At 40.8% G+C, this 9382-nt stretch overlaps 1 protein-coding gene across 1 annotated transcript in view; it reads right to left on the reverse strand.

The window, feature by feature from the left end:
- Positions 1-4517, reverse strand: part of CES3 (carboxylesterase 3) — a 95678-nt gene extending 91161 nt beyond the window's left edge. The window contains exon 1 of the mRNA XM_069085798.1: positions 4370-4517. The gene's annotated coding sequence lies outside the window, so the exon portion shown is untranslated. The remainder of the gene's footprint in view (positions 1-4369) is intronic.
- Positions 4518-9382: the final 4865 nt, after the last annotated feature.

Below are 9382 nucleotides of genomic sequence, written 5' to 3' on the forward strand. Positions count from 1 at the left end.
CTTTGTGAATGAGTGTGTGTGAGTGGTCTGACATCTCTAAGCTTTAAACTGCAACTGCAGGACATTCCTTTGAAATGCTGTGTCTCTTTCCCTCCTCTTTTCCCCTGCTGCTGAATGCAGGCTGGAAAGGGAGAGAAAGAGAGCAAAATATTGTCTTGTTTGTGAACAGAAGTTTTTAGATCTTTAAAAGTTTGCAAATCTCCTCTTCATTCCACTCTGGCCAAGTGGAGTGAGGAGAAGGTGATAAGAAAGGGAGGGAATATTCTCCCTCAGAACAAAGAGGCAGGTAGACTAACATTTAACTATTTCCTGCCTCACCTAAAAGAGGAAAGTTTTGTGTAACAGAATGCAACTAAAAGGCAACTGAATGCATTCTGGTCATTTTGAAAAGTGTCACTCCTAATTTGATGTTAAAGAAAAGTCGGAATCCATTTTACTATTTGGCATTTAGGCAAATTGGAATATTTTCTAAGATTTGATACATAAGGTGAGGTTTTTGGGTTCTCTAGAACTGGGATAAAGGAGTAGGCGCCACTCCCTCTCCCCTTGCTAGGGAAGTCAAAGCTATCACTTTCAAAGAAGTTTCTAAGGAGTGGACACATAAAATTTATTGGAGTAAAAGTTGGAACAGCTAAAAACATATTGGGGGGAGGCATAGCAGCTATATCGAAACCCCAGGGTCCACAACCAAGCTCTGCAACTGTGGGGAGAGGAGAAAGGCCTCTGCACTTGGTAAGCCTAATTTTCTATCAATAATTTTGGTATGTGATGAATTGGAAATGCAATTAATGTCATAATGTCATTGTTCTATTATGGTATCTCTAAATTGTAAAGTCCTCTTATACTGTAAAAATTGAGTGACAAAAAGCAGTTTTCAATCTGAATTTTGTTGAAACTAAAAGATGGAGAAAAAGTTGTGTAAAACTAGCTATGTTACTTTTATCAATTCTGCTTAACCCTATGTTATAATGTTTATTTCATGTGAAATGAATTTTTTATGTTATAATATCTGATGGTTTAAAGCTCTTATATGTGGGATACAAACCAGTAGTAATAATACTGCCAATATTTACTGTGATAGCTGATTGTCCATTTAACTTTTTGGCTATTCTGTAAATATGCAGTGATTATAAGTTGATTGGTTGTATGGCATCAAAAAAAAAGATTTTAGTTTAGTATAACTTCATGTGGAGTTTTAAGGTCATCAGATTGGTAATTCGTTTGTTTTTATTTCAAAGTTCAAATTTAAGATGATATTACTGGTAAACATCTGTACTATCTATGCTGTATGAGAAGCAGTTTCTCTTAAAGTTTTGGAGTATTGTAATTTGGGAAAATCTTAAGCTTCCAAGTCTGTCTTTGTTTAAAAGGAAGTTTCAGTCAAGATTGTTTAAAATTGTAAGACTGTTAACTAAGTTATTGGGCTACTGTTTTAATGCTAAAACCTAAAACTGTGACAACTATTCTGACTAGTTCTGCCCATTCAGAACAGTCCTCCTGCTTATATGAGAATTGGCTAAACAGGGGCATAAAATTGCCAAATCCCCTGGAAACTCTCTCTGTTAATTAAGCAAGGTCATTGGGAAAGGAACAGTTTTAGTCATGTAGTTTTTAAATGAACCTAACTTGCTAAAAAGGTGCAAGGATTAAAAAGGATTTTTACCAGTTGGCTTTTAGATTTCAGAAGGAAAGATGGTAAATGGAATTCCTTACAGTTGTGGGACCTGATAAATCTTTATTGCTTATGGCAGCTACAAGAGAATAGAAATAATTATAACTGGCTCTAAGCTGTGATTGTTGAGGCTTGTTGTTTAAGGTAAAAGGCATTTAGAACCATAACTAAATTTTATTTTGAGTTTGAATTTGGGTATAGTTATCTGCATTAAATCAGTATATGAGAGAAAATGCCATAAGCTACTCAGAGCCTGTACTGTGGACAGGTTGAAGCCTGCATTTGGTAAAGGCTGGAGGGACAATCTTAGCCTCCGTCTGGGATGGGATCCCTCCTGGCTCAGTTTACCTATGGGGTTCCTTTGAAAAGGAATGTTCCCCACCTATTCCTGAGTCTAGCATTGAGGTGGAATGGATACTGCATGGTTGGATATCTGTAACTAACCTGAATTTAAACAGAATCAAGGATGTTTTATACTGTCATATTTGGAATGTCACAGGTCCCTGTTTTTTCTTCTTTGGCAGGTTTCTATGATCAGAGCAAGGAGTCAGTAAAAGATGTGAGCTCTTTTGTGTTAGCCTACTGGAAAATCTAATATTATTTTCATCTAGGATTAGAACATGTGCAGAAAGTTATGCAAACTGCTTAAGATCATTCTAAAAGTTTTATGAATCTTGAACTGTTTTGAAAGAAGGGAAAATACTTTTATAAAAAATTTTAAATCTCTACTGGGATTTTGAAAGGCCTACTCTATGGAAAAATATAAAGGACAGTGAAATACTCTGAGTAATGGGTTATACTAGCCCATACTCACCCCACTTCTAGTCAATTTTCTCTTATTACTTTTTGGGCCTTGTTTGTTTAATCTTTTTGCTAGATTTGTGTCTTTTAGGCTCAGCACACTCCACTTCCAGGTGACTCTTCTGCCGGGAACATTGTCATGCAATCTAAATAACCCATGGAACCTCCGTGTTCAAGGCCTACTATGAACAGGCCCCCATTTGTGCTCCCCAAGGATATTCCTTTCTTTGTGGGATGGGTGGGCCAGAGGGTGTGAATTCTGGGGACAAGGTATGTGCTCCCTGGGATTTCTCGCACCCCCTCTGACTAGTTATAACATCACTAAGCCCAGTACTTCTCCTTTAAAACGAGTTAAATGGGGTTTTTCCGGACAATGTTCTAAAATCACAGTCTTAGATTATCTGCTGGCCTCTAGTGGGGGTGTTTGCGCCCTAGCTAACACCTCCTGTTGCATGTATATCAATGATTCCCGACAGGTAGAACTCCGCACCAAAAATATACTGGAAAAGGCCAATTGGATGGAAGAACTTCATGAAGCCCTTAGTGCACCAGGTTCCTCCTCTTCCTCATGGTGGTCCTGGCTTTTCCCTATACTTGCCCCTTTTCTGGTCCTTGTCTGCTTAACCTCCTTGCTAAGTTTGTCTTTTCTAGGCTTAGTGCTTTCCATTTGCAGTTGATTGCTCAGGCTGGATATCAACCGTTACCCGAAGTCGATACCCCTCACACCTTGGATCTGGTGTCGGCCAAATTCTGGACATTGGCCACCAACCCCACCCCTTGAACAATGGGACCCTGAGAGGCAGGGACAGCTCTACATCCCTTCCCAGCTGGAAGCAGTTCAAGATGAGACCGTCACCCCTGCCCCAAATGAATTTGGGCCCCATTTGTTTAAGGGGGGAATGATGGGTTACCTGGGGTCTAGATCAATTTGTGAAACCAACTTGTAAAACCAGTCTGAAATTGTAACTGCAGTTTGTCCTTTCCCATTCTTGAGCTCTGCCCCTTCCCCCTATCCCACACTCCGCCTAGGCACTACCCTGTGGCCCCTTTTTTCTTACTTAATCTCTTCATTTCTTCTCCCCTGGCCCACACCCTCCTTTGTCCTTGCCTTTTGTCTCCTTCAGCCTGGCCCAAGTCTTATCTAAACTATCTATTCACATTCTCCTCTTGGTCAGCTCTGACCTTTATCTATGCACTGAGGCCCCTCCCATCATGTCAGCCCTGACAATGGCAGCCCTACCCTTTAAAGGTAAAAGCATGTACCCCTCTCACTTGCAGGTCCCCTAAAGGACTCTTGCCCGCTTCTCATGGAAGCATAACAATAAACTTCTACAACTCTCACTCCAATTAAGCCTGAGACCTTGAATTCTTTCCAGACGATATTGCAGGTTTTCTGGTCTTAGATAAGATCAGAATTCCTATTGAACCTATTGGGATTCCGTCCCTCATCAGGGTCACTGGATCACAGTGCAATGAAGTGGAGTAAGGCATAAGAAAACTGTCAGAAAGACAAGAAGGGTTAGGGCTTACCTGGGGCAGAAAAGAGGCCAGGATGGATGTCTTAAAATATTTAGCAGGTTCTTATACAGAAGAAGGAATAGATAGGTTTTGCTTTGCCTTATAGGGCCAGTGAATGAAAGTTGCCGAGGCCAATTTTACTTTGATGTAAGAAATCAAAAATTTCCTAACAGTGTGTTGTGTAGAAGTAAATTGGCCTAGGGGTGGGGCTGGTCGGGAAGACCTGACTTCAAATCCGACCTCAGACACTTAACACTTACTAGCTGTATGACCTTGGTCAAGTCACTTAACCAATTGCCCTGCCTTCCCCCCTCCAAATAAAGAAAGAAAGCAAAAAAAAGAAGTAAATCAGCCAGGCTAGGAAAAGTAGTCAGTTACCTGTTTCAGTAGTTCTTCAAGAAAAGACTGGATGACCCCTTGTCAAGGATATTGAAGAAAAGGTTCTTGTCTTCTGATGGGTTGGACTGAAGCGTCTAGGACAGCGATTCTTAAACTGTGGGTTGTGACTCTCTATATAGGGCTGTGAAAGACTCGGCAACAATTAAAGTTTTCTGAACACGCAACGACCAAAAATTAAAAGTCAAACATGTGATGAATTTGAGGTGTTTCTGGCAGCACTTACCCATGTTTCATCATTCAACTTTATTAGCTCTGAACACAAAGCATGCACACTTTGCTCTGTGCACACCCTAAGGCCATGCAACACCAAAGAATGCAGTGAAATGCAAAAGGGGTCACAAGGGGAAAAAGTTGAAGAAGGCCTGGTCTATAAGATCTTCTCCAAATCTGAGGTCCTGTGGTGCTGCCAAGCCCCTCCTTACCTTGTACTAAAGGGTAGACTCCAAAGTGAGGTTACCAGTGAACAAGCAATATGGCTCCCAGAGTCTTCCTGAAGGCTGTTAATTCTCAACAGATAGGACTCTGTATCCTGTTACCCAGGATTTTAATTCCTGCTTGAGATGGTTCTGAGAACTGTCCTTGAGGGAATAGGAGTTCTGCCAAGTTTGGTTGGCTTGCTCTCAGATTTACCCAAGGCGATGCTCTCCAACCTCCAATCAGCTCAAGCAGAAGGATCATAGATTGAAGGAACCTTAGGGATCATCAGTCTACTCATTTTGATGGGGGGATGGCAATAGGTTATATGGGGGGGGCTCTAATCAATGATCAGAATCCCTGGGTCTGGAAGGAATTCACTAGGCTCAAGCGAACTTTGAAGTCAAAATTGTAAAAGTTTATTGTTATGCTTTACAGCAGGCAGGGGTTCTTAGGGAACCTGCAAATTTAAAGAAGACATAGGCATAGTTTTTAAGGAGTCAAGGCAGTAAATCAGGTGTCAATTATGCTAACTAGGTGAGTAAGGGTGTCCTCAGTAATTTTTAAGAACATAAGAGGGTATTAAGACCAACAAGGTTGAGAATTTTTGGCCTAATCCATTCAAATCATGTCATAACTCAACCAAACACCCTCAATGAGGTATGAATGAGTCAAGCATCATTACAGAATTTCAGAGTTCAGATGGACCTCAATGGACATCTAGTCCCAATCCGTATGAGAAAGGTATCCAGGTTATAGTATATTCAACAAATGGATATCCAGTCTCTGCTTAGAGAAACTCAAGAATAACAACAACAATGATAAACATAACAACAACAATAATAACTAACATTTATATAGTAGCTTAAAGTTTGTAAAATCAAGTCAAAAAGGATTTACTAAGTCAGAGAAACAAAGACAGGCAAAACCAACAAACAAATAGCTCCACTACTTAAGAAACTCATAATCTAATGGGGAGGACAACACATAAATAATTATGTTGCAATGGATAGAGTACTGGACCTGGAGTCAGGAAGACCTGAGTTCAAATTCAGTCTCAGACGCTTACTAGCTATATGACACTGGGAAAGTCACATAACCTCTATCTATCTTGGTTTTCTTATCTGTAAAATGGTGATTATAATAACATCTCAGAAAGTTGTAAGTATTGAATGAGAAAATATGTGTAAAGTGCTATATGAGTTCTAGCTATTTATTATTGTTATTAAAAGATATATGAAGTAAAAATGGTGATAATCTTAAAAGAAAGATACTGAGGACTGGAAAAGGCTCCTTGGAAGAAGGTGGGACTTTGTCTGAGATTTGAAGGAGTCTGGGGAAACCAGGGAGTAGAGATGAAGAGGGAGAGTGTTCCAGATACTGGGGACAATACATATGGCTAACATAGCAAAATTTAACACCCACTATGTGTCAGGCATTGTGCTAAGTAAACTCTTTACAATTATTGTCTCAGTTTATCCAAACCCTAAACCTAGTAGCCAGATGCGCATAAGATAGAAGCCACCATCTCCTGAGGTCACTGATTCCACTTCAGGGCAGCTGTGATTGTTTGGAAGTTTTTTTTCCTGACATCAAGCCCAAATTTGTCTCATTGCAACTTCCCCCCATTGCTTCTGATTCTATCCCTCTGGTTCCAAATAGAATACATCCAATCCCACCCCCATGTGATAGTCCTCAAATACTCAGACCAAGTGATACTTCCCACCTATATCAAAGAAATATCTGAGTCTTGTTTAAAGAGAGATATGTTTTAACTTCATCAACTGTAATCAGGCTCAATTTCCTCATCTGTGAAATGAGCTGGAGAAGGAAATGGCAAACTACTCCAGTATGTTTGCCAAGTAACCCCCCAAATTGGGTTACAAAGAGTTGGACATGATTGAAATAATATGACTAAATAACACCACCACCTTCAGGTAACACCCCATATACGCAAGAGGGATGGGTTAGACACTAAGCCCAAGTTATCAGACTATTTTTTACCTGGCTATAGTTGAGCCACATTGAAGGAACAAATGGAGTTCCTAGTCCCTAAATCTCCTGGAAATGTGACCAATTATGATCACATTCCTTGACTAATCACCAGTTGTTCTGATCTATAACTTGCCATTTGACCCAGATGGCTCTCTGGAAGAGAGAATGAGTCTGGTGACTTTGCACAACCCTCAATCACTTAAATCTAATTAACTTGCAAGTCATGGCACCACCTTCTTGAAGTCATGGTCCTTTTTGAGAATAAAGGGCAAGCAGCAACCTGTGAGTTCCCCCAACTGGGGACCCAAATGGACAGTTCCAATTGGGTAACACAACTCTTTTCTTCTTCTTCCCTCCCCTCCCCTTCCCTTCTCTTCCTCTCCTCTCCTCTCCTCTAACCCCTCCCTTCCCTTTTCTTCCCTTCCCTTCACTTCCTTTCCTTCTCTAATGAAGAAAGTGCAGCTCCAATGGGTTAGCCACATTGCTCAAATGACAAATGTACCCTTGCCTAAAAGACCATTTTATGGAGAACTCACACAGAGCAAGTGTTTACAAAAAAGTGATACACTCTCAAGGTCTCAAGAACTTTGGAATTGATTGCATTACATGGGAGACATATGCATAGGACTTCCCAGCATAGTGTACCCTCATCAGAGAATATATAGTGCCTACTATGTGCCAACCATGATACCATGTGCTCTATGAGCAAAGCAGAATTGAAGTAGCTCAAAAGAAATGTGAGATGCACAAATTTAGAGAATCCACCCCAAATGTTCACATAGAACATGTCATTTTACTTCTCTTTGAGAATGAAGGACAACCATACATACACTCACACTCATACACATATACAACCATCTATACACACACATAAGGACAACCACATACACACACACACTTCACTCCATCATTGTTTGGGTCATGAGGGCTCAGAGTGAACATACATAACAATTGTTTCTGTTTTGGTCAGAAACCCTGAGGGTCTTCTCCCAGATTTTTTTTTTGGCTAGGTTAGAGGTCATTCTTTACCTCATTTCCTACCTAGCCATTGTTAAACTGGATGGGCATTGCCTTGGTCAAACTGAGACTTTAGAAAGACCATGGCTTAAAAAGGCTAAGGTCTCCCACTGCATCCAGGGGATCTCCAGTTGCCCTGACCCATTATATCTGGCCACAGGGCCCAGATGGCTCTGGAGGAGAAAGTAAAGCTGGTAACTTTGCACAGACCTCCCTCACTTAAATCCAGTTCCCTTGAAGTCATGGCTTCACCTTCCTGATGTCATGGTCCTCTTTGGGAATGAAGGACAAACAATAGCAACAAAACAGGATGCTTACTTAAGTACAGGTTGGACTACTGGTGTCTGTGGTCCCTTTCAATCCTGCAGTTCTATGACCCTTCCAGTCTTCCCCCATCCACCTGATGGAGAGGAGGAGCTGACCATGTGAGGGCACAAGCAAACAAATTACGTGACTCTCAGAAACTTTCAAGTTGTTTTCTTTCTACTGGCATCCTGCCAAGAATTGTCCCCAGGGCTGTGGGAACGTGTTTCAATAGCTGTTTTAGGAGCCAGAACTGGATGCCCTTAAATGAATCCAGTTCAACAAGATTTCCCAACCTCGAATGCAGTTAGAACTAGATCAGAATGGAAAAAGAAAAGGGGCCCTTCCAAGAGACTTCAAATTCTACGGTATGGTAGGTGAATGCACACTGGAATTAGAGTCAAGAAGACCCGCGTTCAAATCCTGCCTCAGACACTTGGCTGGTTGATTGGCGTCTTTGTTCTCAAAGAGGACCAAAATGACATTACTGTGTTGGAGTCAAGGTACAGTGTGTCTGTCTCTGGCTGAGCAGACAAACACGAGCTCAGAAGGGTCTATCACGGGTAGGCACATGTAGTCCAAATGAACATTTGGAGTGGAGATGTCTCTAAATTTGTACATTTCATTATTCTTTTGAGTTACTGCAATTCTGCTTTGCTCACAGAGCATAGCACCTTTTTTTGATGAGGGCATAGCATGCGGGGCAGTCCTTTCCCAGTGTGTGTCATGTCATGCAATCAATTCCAAAGTTCTCCAGAGAGATGTTGAGATTGTCCTTGTATCACTTTTTCTGACCTCCACATGAGCACCTACCTGACTTTCATGAGTACTTCATAAAAAAGTCTCAGGCACTTGGCATTTGAACAATGTGGCCAGAGAGCTGTAGGACTCTGGGCATGTCACTTAACCTCTGTCTACCTCAGTTTCTCCATCACTAAAATGGGGATAAGAAAAGCACCTTCCTCACAGGGTTGGAATGATGATCAAATGAAGTAAGAGAAGTAAAGCACATAGTATCATGGTTGGCACATAGTAGGCACCATATAAATTTTAGCTATTATCAATATACAATATAATTAAAATAATATTATTGGATATAATATATTATTATTAACATTAACGTGATTGCTAATTATAAGTATTATTAGTTAATAAACCTCTATCCAAACAGGTGTAATGGAAATGTAAATTTTAAAGATCTTCCCTGCCCCTAGGCTAAAGTGCACCTCCTGGGGTGAGAGGCTTGTTTTTCAGTTGATACTT

The sequence above is a fragment of the Petaurus breviceps genome, unplaced genomic scaffold, assembly GCF_028583685.1.
Source record: "Petaurus breviceps papuanus isolate PSGF00001 unplaced genomic scaffold, PetGlider_PUasm1.0 176, whole genome shotgun sequence".
NCBI lineage: Eukaryota > Metazoa > Chordata > Mammalia > Diprotodontia > Petauridae > Petaurus > Petaurus breviceps.